The following is a 12,310-nucleotide window of genomic DNA, read 5'->3' as shown; positions in this document are numbered from 1 at the left end:
TTCCTTGATAGAGGAATCGGGACCACACGGGTTCCTTCATGGGCTGAGCGGGCTGCATCATCGGCTAATTGATTTCCGGTAATACCAATATGTCCAGGCAGCCATTGATATATAATACCATGCCCTCGTGTTAGAGCTTCATGATGACAATGTCTTATTTCATGTACCAATTGTTCATGATTCCTCCTACGCTTGACAGACTGCAAACTCTGAAGCGCTGCCTTCGAATCACAGAATATGACCCATTTTCCTGGACACTCTTGAACGAGATATTGTAAAGCAGCCCTTACAGCAGCAAGCTCTGATGCCGTAGATGTAGTCATATGAGACAACTTAAATTTGATTGTCATTGCTGCACTCGGAATTACAATGGCACCTGATGAGCTGCTGGACGAGACGGACCCATCAGTGTATATCTGCGTTTGGTCCAAGTACAACTCATGTAATAATAGCAGTGTTGCTTGCTTCAATGCTATTGCGGAGTGATTGCTTTTTTTTGATACCTGGAATTTCCAGACGTACTTGCGGCTGGTCAAGGCACCACAATGAACATGCCATTCTCGTAGCTGGCGTATATCCTGATGGAATGCTGTTTAGGTGCTTGGCTATGACGTCCGTAAACGTAGCACGTGGTCTTTCGGAGGGTAGAAGGGCCAAGTGGTAGTCGGGGACACGGCTAGCTTGTCGAATGTACGCTCTGAGGCAATCCACAACTCTATATGTCCTGACCGGATGGTCTTTGGCAAGCGCGATTGTGGCATAAGTAGAAGCGCATCGGGGCAGTCCTAGGCAGATACGCAGCGCCTGAACCTGCAAACTCTCCAATAAATGAGTATTGGATTTGCAAGTGTTAGTCAGTACCGGCAAGCTGTAACACAATAGACCCAGAAATAGGGCCCTGTACAGCTGTAGCATGGAGGCCACAGAAGTTTCCCATGCTTTCCCGCACATGAATTTCATTATATGCACAATAGATAGCACTCTCTTCTTCAAGTACGCACAATGCGGGCTCCACGAAAGACTTCTGTCGATTATTATGCCCAGGAAACAATGCGTCCGTGCATATTTTGCACTCTGTCCATTGATGTAAACAGGGTATGGCGTCATTGGTTTTGTGTAAACGCCATCAACGCGCACTTCACAGTTGATATAGTTAGGCCTTGTTTCTGAAGATAGGCTGTTGTGAGGGTTGCTGCCCGCTGTATTCGTGCTCGCATCTAAGGGCGAGTAACTGCAGCACTCCAGAGGCAAATATTATCGGCGTATATGGATAGGCACACCGACTTTGGCAGAACCTTCACCAGACCAATGAGGGCAACATTGAACAATGTGGGGCTTAAAACACCTCTCTGAGGTACTCCGCAGTAGGTGTAATGCTCAGCAGTTTTACCCTCATCTGTTTGCACAAAAAAACCCCTGCCAGTTATATAATCTTTTATCCATTGAAACATTCGTCCACCAATGCCCATTGCTGCGAGAGAAGTGAGGATGGCATCGCGAGCTACATTACCACATGAACCCTTCACGTCAAGAAAGAGTGCCACTGATATACGCTTGCGACTTTTTTTCTTGCTGAACAAATGTCGATAAGTCAAGGACACAGTCGATGGAGGAGCAGCCCCGACGAAAGCCTGCCATACGGAAGGGTTTTGGTGTATCGTTCCAAGTACCACTCGAAGCGAAATAGAACCATTCTTTCCATCACTTTTCCGAGGCAGCTTGCGAGGGCAATAGGGCGATACACTGTCAAGTCCAATTGTTATTTTCCCGATTTCAAAAGTGGTATTAATCGGCTTATTTTCCATTCTCGGGGAACACTGCCGCTGAGGCAGGAGTTGTTGAGGCATGCTAAAAGTTCTCTTCTGGCTTTTTGTCCAAGGTGTCCCAACGCACTATAAGTAATACCATCAGTACCTGGCGATCACGTGCGCTTAGAAGCGACTAACGCACCTTCCAGTTCTTCCATGGTGAATGGAATGTCCATTTCTGGTAATCGCGTCTCAAGAACGATCATGGCGTCGATGCTCTCGTTCATAATATTCCCGGCAACTCTCGTGCAAAATTCTTCAGCCACCTCGAGTTCTGTTTTTTCATGATGGAGTGCCGAAGCTTCAAAAGGGTGCCGTTGTTGTGGAGAGGAGCGAAGACCACGAACTGTTCTCCAGATATATGACGGCAGTTTATGAGTGTCTAGAGATTCGCAGAATGCTTTCCAGCGTTCGCTCTGCAGCTTGTAAATGCGTCGTTGAATCTTTTTCTGGAGCAGTCTTGCTTCCCTCAGGTCGTAAATTGATCTTGTGCGTCTGTATCGTCGTTCAGCACGCCTTCGCATAGCTCGTAATCTTTCCCGTTCGATGTCGAACTGTGTTATTTTAGACGAAAATGGTAATTTACATTTAGACGCTTGCATAGCTTCCGCGATGGTATTTTCCAGGCTGCAGGCAAGGCCTTTTTGGCAAGCGTCCTGAACACGCGATGTAAACATCGACCAGTCACTACCAATTACAACACCGGAAGAGAAATTTATGATACCATCGATCTTCACGTAGGTGGGTATGTGATCACTCCCATTAGTCTCAATATCGCAAAACCACTTAACTTTGTGAGAAAAGCACCGTGACACCAATGTCAGGTCAAGGCAACTGCCATACGTGAGACCCCGCAGATATGTTGGGGTACCATCGTTCGTGAGGGAAAGGTCGTAGTAGGAAGTGAATTTAACAATGTTCTGGCCCCTCGCATTCATCCTAGTGCTCCCCCAAAGCATGTGATGGGCGTTGAAGTCACCGGTGATGATCCAAGGCCCATCGGTCCTCATTAGGATGTATTTTAATCTGTCGCAGTGAAATCGCGATGACGGAGATATATATCCACCAATAAGCGTGAACGAAACTGCATTCTTCTTTACACGAAGACACACGTACTGATTGTCGTCATTTTAACTTATTGGGTGTGAAAGATAAGTCAAGTCCGTGCGAATGTAAACAATTACTTTGCTTCGTTCTTCGCAAGCGGCTGAAAAAAAAGCTTCATAACTGGACAATCTATAAGGCGTTGATACGTTTGGTTCACATATGACAAGTATAGGGAATTGATTGGCCTGAACAAATTGGCGAAAGTCCGAGATACGGGACTTCATGCCTCTGGCATTCCACTGAAAAATTGACGCACTTTTAACTTCAGTGCGGAAGATGAGATTTTGTTGAGCCATTTAGGTTATACGACGTTAGCAAGAACTGGATTCAGAGCATCCAGTATTTGCAGTGCACTCTTAGCAGACGGAGATTGTATGTTGCTCAGTAGCGTGCGAATCGTGGCAATTAATGATTGTGCGATTGCAGTCACTTGCTTGTCTTGGTTGGAAAGATCTCGAACCTGGATCGCGGGCTGGCCGTCATGAAACTCCTTCGGTTCGCTTGATGCTGCTTCCCTTTGAAGTGCAGGCCACTCTGTCGCAGTTAGGGTATGCTCACTGGCTTTGTCCTTTACAGCCTTTCCCACAGCATGTGGTCTGGGAGGTAAAGGAGGTGGTACTGATGAGGGATCTGGCAAACGCATCGAGGAGGTAGCGGGCGTCCTTGAAGACCGACGTCGACGTGAACGACGCCTTCTGACTTTAGCTGCGGCTTCTCGGTGAGATGAGTGATCGCGCACCATCTCCTTCAATATGGCAATTTCCTTCTGAATTCGCGGGCAGTCCTTCGATGTGGCTTCATGGGATCCATTGCAATTAGAGCATTTCTTGACAGTAGCGACGCACTTATCCGCTGCATGGGGCTCGGCGCAGTGGTGGCATACCACCGAATTCTCGCAGACGCTGCTCACATGTCCAAGTTTCATGCATTTACGGCACTGGAGATGCTTTGGAATGAAAGGCCGCACAGCATGTCTGAAGTACCCCACCTTCACATGAGAGGCGAGAGATGAGCTCTTAAACGCAATCTTCACACGACGAGACTTGCCTAGCCGGGTGACATCAACAATTGGAGTATCAGTTATTGCATTGACAAGAAATGGTAAGTCATTATTGGAAATAGCCACATCTATGTCGTAGATCACGCCGGTTACTACACCACATCCCAAGGGAACATGAGAGCGCACCTGATTGCCGTCCAAGTCCGTTACACTGCGCAGAACGCCCAACGCGCTTGCGTGCAAAACCTTAACAGCCAGTATATTCTTTCTGGCGTTTACTCTTATGTCCGTGATCTCATTTGGCACGAGCTCTTCCAGAGACCTCGACACAGTTAAGGCGTTTCAGGCTGACGGTAGGAATTGCAGGCAGAAACAGGATGGTATAAGTGTTCGACTTTGGCGCTTCACTTACAGTTTGAATACTTGAGAATGAGGATGTCCTCATATTCCTCCTCTTCGCCTTGCGGCTCAGCACAGGTTGGAAACCGTCATCTGAAAAGTCATCACTGCTGAGATAGTAAGCTTGAGTATCTTCACTGTCACTGTCACTCGCTTGTCCAATCCGCTTCCTGGAGGCGGCCGCCGCTGACGCCGCTGGTGCCGGCAGGCACCAGGGATGGTCTACATCCATCACCTCCTAGAGAGCAGTGAAAACCGATCAACAGACTTAAATTACCACTGAAATACTCCGGAGTTAGCAGAAGTAGCTCCTATTCAAAACACACTTCGTCTTCCCTTCACACAAGTTTCGCGAAAATACAGCAGCATGGCTCTGTTGTTACTGGTGTCAAATGAAAGGCTTTCTCAGGGGCATATCACGGCCTTTCGAAGGCTGAGTGAGAGAGTACTTTCAATTCGACGATTTCGCACATTGGCGCTTTTTTTTCTGCTTCTTGGAACGGAGGCGTAACGTTTAGAAGGACCGTCCACAAATCTGTTGGTAACCCTCATAGCGAGATTTAAAGAACTACGTGTTCTATTCGCGATTTTGTACTTGGGCTGCAGTGCTAGTGGGTTCTGGCGCTGGAGCGAAATTTTCCTGTAACGTTCACTCTAGGCCATATGGTACAGTTTCAATGAGCTATAGCGCACCGTACGATTAGTATTTCTATACTATCGCACCATGTATACTCTCACGCAAGCGCATCAGTAAGCTGCCGCTCATATCTCCTGATATCTCTGCTCATTGAAAGTCCAACAATCTATCTAGATATCATTAAACAGCGAACAAAGCTATCTTTTCCGAGCAGCAAGTACCGATGGCCTTTCCAGGAAATACAGGCAAACCACATTTCTAGCGATCGCCAGGTGTGCCGAAAGCTGCATTGTACACGCGATATAGAACGTCGGACACCATTCAAATTCGAAAGTCAAATTAATAAGCACGGGCGCTGTATCGCTTTACGCGATTGGGAGAATCATTGCATTCTCGCTGCTTCAAAGGCCACCGTATTTGGGATACAACAACGCAAATGGAAATGAATTCACTGTCCTTGACTGAATGCAGTAACCCGTATAGTTATAATGAGGTGCTATTTTCATTTTGAAGTTACGGCCTCAGTCTCTGCTGAGGACAAGACTTAGGCCGTAACCTCGACGGGAAGGACGTTTAAAAACTCATGCGCACTTAGATTCGGGTATACACATTAAAGAACCTCAAATAAGTTAGATTTGGGTATACACCTTAAGAACCTTAAACACAGAGCAATGTGTGTGTTTGATGCCTGGGTGTGTGCGTGTGTGAGTGATCATGCCATGTGTTCGCGCTCGAATTAACTTTTAGAAATAGGTTCGGCCAAGTTATTCACGGCCCGACCACTAATGGTCCATCTCTTTGCGCTTTAAACCTCAAAGTTCTTTTTTTTTCATTTTATTCAAGGGAAAATCGTTACACTTTGCCTTAGGGGACACGACTAAAGGCTGAATTATAGGTCGCACCACCCTGGCAGCAAAAGCATAAACACTCCAACAAGCATTCGTGGTACAGAATACACTGGAACATGGTCACCCAGAATTATTACAGGAATAAAGAAAATTATAAGTGCACAAGAATTTAAACACAGCTCTCTTAAAGTGGTTTCTATACAACGAACGTGTACTCATAATGAACCACAAACAAAAAGAAACATAATATAAGTAGTCTCTCGCTGCTAGCTATATATATACTGCGAGGGAAATGCAGAAAAATAAAATCAACATTCACTAGGAAAAAAAACCGATATGACTGGGCACGCTTATGTACAGCAGGTGAAACCTACGAAACATGTATTGATAAAATATTTTTAAAAAAGTGTTATCTATAACTAAAACGTGTCATTAGAGTTGCAATGAATATTTAGTGCATAAAATAAAGTTGCTCTATTTGGATGCTTTTGTGTGAATTGTCGCGTTTTCTTGTTCATTTCGACAAGTATGGGATGTCCACAGACAAATCAGTCATTGAATTTACTTTTCTCCGGCCTTCCACTACCTTAGTCTAACGTCAATGAGATTGCTATAAGTTGGCGTCTCGATCTGCCGTCTTGTGGGCAATCTTAATTGATGCTCTACATGTCTTAGTCAATGATTTCACAGTTAGACCCTATATAGTGTTGCCATGGACACATGCAGTTTATGCGTGGAAAAGTTGGGGTTTCAGAAATGGGGACCCAAAGACCTGTGAGACCAAAACGATTAGCGGGTCGCGAAGGCGCGTGCGCAAGACCCAAGCCCCCTCTTTAGCCCTTGCGCTCGCGTAGTCTCGAGACCCAAAAATCGAAAACTAGCGTGGGTGAAAAGCGAGACGATGCAGATGCAACCCGGGCCACGACGCAGCATGGTCCGTGTTGGGAGAAGCTACGCGCTGCCTGAAACTCGTATATACAAAACCGAGTTGCGGGTGATTGCAGGGGGTCGGCACCTATATCGACTATCTTCGGCGGTGTTTTTCTGGAAGCGCACCTTCAAAAACGCAACGTGGTGTTGAACAGAACATCTTCATTAGAGTCCAGTACGACCATGCGGTGGAAGCAAGCCATTGCGGAGCACTCTGACAGCAACGGCAGCGAGCGCCTATACAACGATCTCGGGCTTCGATTTACGGCTTGAAGGGCTCGCCACGGACTGCGACTCTGCTGCGCTAAATGACCCGATGACTATAGCATTGCGAATCTCCATGGCTGGAGGCATCCGAGCTGCGTGCTGGAACCATGTGAACGGGACCTTCGCTCGAGAACACCTTGCATGAGCTCTTGAAGACCCCGTGCAGCAGTGTTTCTAACAGACGCGAGAGGAGAGTTTCGGAGAAAGGAATTTCGGAGAAAGGAGTTTAGGAGAAAGGAGTCTGGGAGAAATGAAGAGTTTGGGAGAAAGAAATAAAGGTACTGCATTTACCCAGTCTAAGTCTCATCCCAGCAGCGACATGCGAGAGCCGGCTTCCACGGTTCACACCGAAAAAAGAGGCACACAAACTTCATGGTCTCATATCATTCTAATATCACCACGTGTAGCGTCCCTCACGTTTCATTTAACGCTGCCTGCTTCTGACCCAACTCTCAAAATCTGGCGCTCCGCCGAACACAATAGCAGCCTTCCCAACGCATCTTGGGGACCCAGTGCCTTTCGTTAAAATGATAAGTTTTGTAAATGGGTCATGTTCCTCTAAGCTTCTGATTAGCCCACGAACTCCTATATATTTCCAAAGGTGTTGACTTTATAACTAAGCTCAACTAATTTATCGATACTTGTAGGGAAAACATATCTATGTTCAATGTACTTGTCGCTTGGCTTGTCACGCTGCTTCCTCAGCCGCAACGCTGCCAAAAATGTTACAATTTTTCGGTACTCATCAATATATTATTATATGCTGTGCTTGGTTTGCCTTTGTGAGCTCTTTTATGTCGTTAATAAATAATGCTAGCGCTAATTATTTGCGTTCTTGCTTTGAAGAGCCATGTGTTTTACTTCATGCAGCTGTGTCGTTTTCGCCGGCGACATCACAATAACCATTGTATACTCAGATGCGCCATCACCAAGTCGCATTCAGCAATTCGAAACGCAAGAGCCTGTTCCACGCGCAGCTGAAGAGATAGGGATGAAATAACTTCCTTCGCCGTATCGCGCGATCAGGTTGATATATCTCTTTCATGGTGTTTTAGCCGGTACGGAGTTGCAGAAGATGAGAGGGGGGGGGGGGGGGTGCCGATCGCAAATTTCCAAGGCCACCTTTGTTTTACGCACACACTTACGTACGCAATAAGGTTAGCTCCATGTTTCTAGAACGCACTCACGTCAGAAAACAATTATCTATTTTCGGTACGACTTTTTTTTTGAACGTCGAAATATGAGGTCACTGGCCGAAACCGTCCTCGGCACGTAAAGCTCTGCGATCGTTGTTGCGTTTCCTATAGACAACTATTCTCGCAGAAGCTATTTAACCAGTGTCGTCTAGTGCTCTGTTGTTTCTTTTTTTCCCATTTCATTGCTTTTTTGTAACTTCTCCTTTCCGCCATATTTTACTCCCCTTACGCCCTTCCCCAGCATAGGGTAGCCAGCCAGTCTAAGAACTGGATAACTCCTCTGTTCTTCCGTGTCCCTCCTCCTCCTCCTCCTCCTCCTTAGAGGAACTTGCTCGGGGATGATCGGTACACATTCTTCTACCATCATATTAAAGACGTGACGGGTTTGCTTTACGGTAAGCCCTCTTCGTTTCGGCCTCCCGTCCTCACACCGCAGGGTTTGGGCGGCGAGCCCGAACTGCTGCTGCGTTGCGAGCCCGCCGCACTGCTTCCTTTTGTTCTGGCGTGTTCATGCTGCAGAGCAGTAACAAACAGTTCGCTGAGTGAGCTCGCAGTGAAGAAAAAGCAAGTGCGCCAAACGTGAGCGCTGCATACAGGCGCGGCCCTCTAGCGGTCCCCATTCTTATTAGAGCACGTGGCGCTGCTTGCGTCACTCACCGGAGTATAACGAAGAGAGCGAAGCAGTAAGAGGGGCTTTATGCGTGAGTAGAGTGCCTCGATGCGCTCATAAAGTCCCGAGATAAAACAAGCTCTATCTAGGGACCTTGTGCGAGAGAGAACAGCGGCGCCTCTAACGATAACAATTAGAACTAATGTACCCGTCACCGACAACAGACAAGGCACGAGCATAATAAGCTTGACGTCTCATATGGACATGACACGCGCTTCGGCACTTCGGTTCAATTTTAATTACCCGGGATACATTGGCGTGCACCCGAATCTTGTTCATTGCACATTGTGTGTGTGTGTGTGTGTGTGTGTGTGTGTGTGTGTGTGTGTGTGTGTGTGTGTGTGTGTGTGTGTGTGTGTGTGTGTGTGTGTGTGTGTGTGTGTGTGTGTGTGTGTGTATGTGTGTATGTGTGTGTGTGTGTGTGTGTGTGTGTGTGTGTGTGTGTGTGTGTGTGTGTGTGTGTGTGTGTGTGTGTGTGTGTGTGTGTGTGTGTGTGTGTGTGTGTGTGTGTGTGTGTTGGTGCACCATGCTAATATACCAACTGTCATACGCTACTACTGATGATGGCATAAATTGCTGCGCAAAACAACAAGAAAGAACACGTTAAGCTATGTACTTACACGAAGCGCTCAAAAGTGAGTGAATGTCGTCGTCGAATACGGATCGCTCCAGTATCCAAGGTTTTGAATAGGAACATTTTCTTTGCCAAAAAAAAAAAAATACCTGCTGTCCTGAGCTGTGCTTTCGCGTAAGACTTAATAACCCTTCACGGCTCTAAGTTTAGGAGGTGGAGGAGTACAATAGGCTGGATCATTGAATGTAACTGAAATGCACTGAAGTGAAGAATATCAGGGAGATAACTTGAGAATTTATTTTTCTTGTTCAGGGAATTTTTGTGACTTTAACCTTCTATATTTTCTTTTTGTAAAATGTATATAAGAATAGATTCGTGCCAATGTGTGGCGCCGGCTGCTCTTCCTCTCTTGCACAGCAGCTGTCACAAAGTAGAAAACACAAAGCTATATAAATGCACATTGTAAAGCATTCAATGTCCGTCCACGTTCTTCAATACAAAAATGTGCCCGCGCAACACAAATATTGAAACCCAAGAATTCACACAACTGAGAAGTTCACACATAACACAATGGTTCACTAAAATGTTGTCAAAGCCAATCATAAGTCACTTGAGAATAGTCTTTTAAGGGTCGCACTGTAACAGCAGCAATCATGTTTTCACAAGGATTTACCGGTAATATAAAGCTCGTGCAGCCAAGCATGCCAGTTAACAATCAGGACCTTCGGACCTTCGTAAGCTTTCGTTCAACTTGTGTTGTGTTTCAGTTTATCAAGTTGGAGAAAAACCAATAGAATAGGCCATCCGTAGTTATAAAATACTAAATCCCGCGTAAATATAAACCGTGAGCGCCGATCAGGCTTTGCACTCCCCTCAATGCCTGGAGGCTGTTGGTCTGCGTCCAATAAAAACAATGAGTCTATGCAAGCATTGTTCCTGCCCTTCTCTTGACGTGGAACGAACACGGCTTCGTCTTATCCGCTTCGCTTGCACAGGCTCGCGGAGTCTGCGGGCGTCACGCGACACTGAGTTTTATCATCGGATCGCAAATGTCTCGCTGCGTCTAACACAGCCCGGCAATTATCGTCGTGTCGCAGAACGCATTGAACGCGCGGCCCGTAACTGATACGAGCGGCTGCAGCCGCGCGACTTGTTGCACTTCGTCTGTATTCACACCGTAATCAGCATGAGCCTTCGCCAGGGACACCACCGACAGTGGTAAGCCGAGCCCTGTCTACTGAATTGCATCTTTCACAGGGTTCACGATTGGTGATGACGGTCATAGGCGTATGCAGAGTTCCCCTTCAGGAAAGGGGACGGCAAAGGTTTTTCCCAGCACCACGCCCACTATCAAGTCTAAATATAGGGCAGATTTTGTGCCCCTCTCCTCTTAGGTTACTAGGGGCGGCGGCCGCTCCCCTGCCCCTCTCCCCGTGCGCACCTCTACGGTTATAGTGCAGTTACGGTGCGTACGTGAGAGACAGATATAGGAAACAAGAAAAGGTAGTGAGGATGCACCGCACGTGTGAACGATTGGAAGAAAGAAAACAAAGTGGTTTTGCTTCAAACCGCGGGAGGTACAGGTTCAAGGCCACTTTACAGCAAACGTTGCGTCAGCGCGTGCAACAGCCTATGTAAAAACAGACTTGCCGCGACACCATTGTACACTTGTAAGACGCGATATCGAACATTATTCGCTGATGTGTACTGCACTTCACAGTGACGTACAATGTTTCTTTTCAGCACCCCAACGCTTAAGCTCGCAACACAACAGATTGCATATGGTGTTTCTGTGTGAACACTGGACATTTAGGAAGGAGTTGTCGCGATTACTTTTGAAATTTTTAAACTTGCAGACCTCGCAAGCAACTTGTGAGTGACAGGTATATTGGGCTGTGGTTTGGGGATATGGGGTCCCGGTAGGGCACTGTACGATTAGTGCTACGACGAGCGTATACCAACGAAAAGCGTTGGGTTGTTGTATTCGACGTTTACTGACCTGATCAATTCACGTGATTTTATGAAAAAATAAATCGTTTAGCAGCCCATGGTGTCGGTGCCCTTTTGGGTTACGTAAAATCGCCGATACATGTCTAAAACAATTTTCTACTGGTGAAAGGAGTAGGAGACTTCGGCCGAGTTCGACACTGGCCGTCATCTCTATACGTTCAACTGGACGCACTTGACAGTGACAACCACCAACATCGTCCAAGTATCCTATTTTGGTAAGCCGCTTTTCGTGTTGATTATTTTCAGAGGCGACGCCTAGCCGTCCCACGTGAACATAGGACACTTTCGACACGTAGTTCATCCCTTTATAACAGAACCAATTTAGTGCCGTAAGGGTCAAAATAGGGCCAAGGGAGCGGAGTTTGCAGGAACGTGGCGGTCTGCCGCCGATGCCCCACAATGCCGAATTATCTTGACAAACTGCCCTGAAGTGTCCCAACTGCCATAGATTCATGAAGCTTCATCAAAAGACTACCCATTAGTGAAAAAATAATGGCGCGTATTGAAACTAGTAATAAGGAATTAGGCGCAGCACCGAGGGGAGCCGTTGAAGGGTATACTCGGCTGCTGAGCCGCAGGTCGCGGTATCGAATTTCAGCTGCGGCGGCTGAATTTTCGATGAAGGCTAAAATGCTGTAGGCCCCTGTTTTTAGATTTGGGTGCACGTTAAAGAACCTCAGGTGGTCGAAATTTCCGGAGTTCTTCAGCACGGTGTCTCACATAATCGTATAAGAAATAACTGTTGGTTTCCCACTAGGATCAATATTAGCACTTCATTTATCTAATATATATATATATATATATATATATATATATATATATATATATATATATATATATATATATATATATATATATATATAT

General features: G+C 46.4%; 1 protein-coding gene and 1 long non-coding RNA gene across 3 annotated transcripts in view; one reads left to right on the top strand and one right to left on the bottom strand.

Annotated features, from left to right (window-relative positions):
• The window catches only part of LOC119171800 (uncharacterized), a 69,354-nt gene that overhangs the window by 10,713 nt on the left and 46,331 nt on the right, over positions 1-12,310 (top strand). The window contains exon 1 of one of the 2 annotated variants that reach the window (XM_075890084.1): positions 10,462-10,654. The exons of the other annotated variant lie outside the window; for it this stretch is intronic. The gene's annotated coding sequence lies outside the window, so the exon portion shown is untranslated. Of the gene's footprint in view, positions 1-10,461; positions 10,655-12,310 lie in introns of those variants that run through there. 2 annotated transcript variants of the gene reach the window in all.
• LOC142803859 (uncharacterized) overlaps positions 1-12,310 on the bottom strand; it is a 220,117-nt gene that overhangs the window by 201,010 nt on the left and 6,797 nt on the right. The window lies entirely within an intron of this gene.

This window comes from Rhipicephalus microplus, chromosome 3 (genome assembly GCF_043290135.1).
Source record: "Rhipicephalus microplus isolate Deutch F79 chromosome 3, USDA_Rmic, whole genome shotgun sequence".
NCBI classification, from domain to species: Eukaryota; Metazoa; Arthropoda; class Arachnida; order Ixodida; family Ixodidae; genus Rhipicephalus; species Rhipicephalus microplus.
Note: the sequence above shows the minus strand (reverse complement) of the source record. Positions and strands in the feature narration are given on the sequence as shown.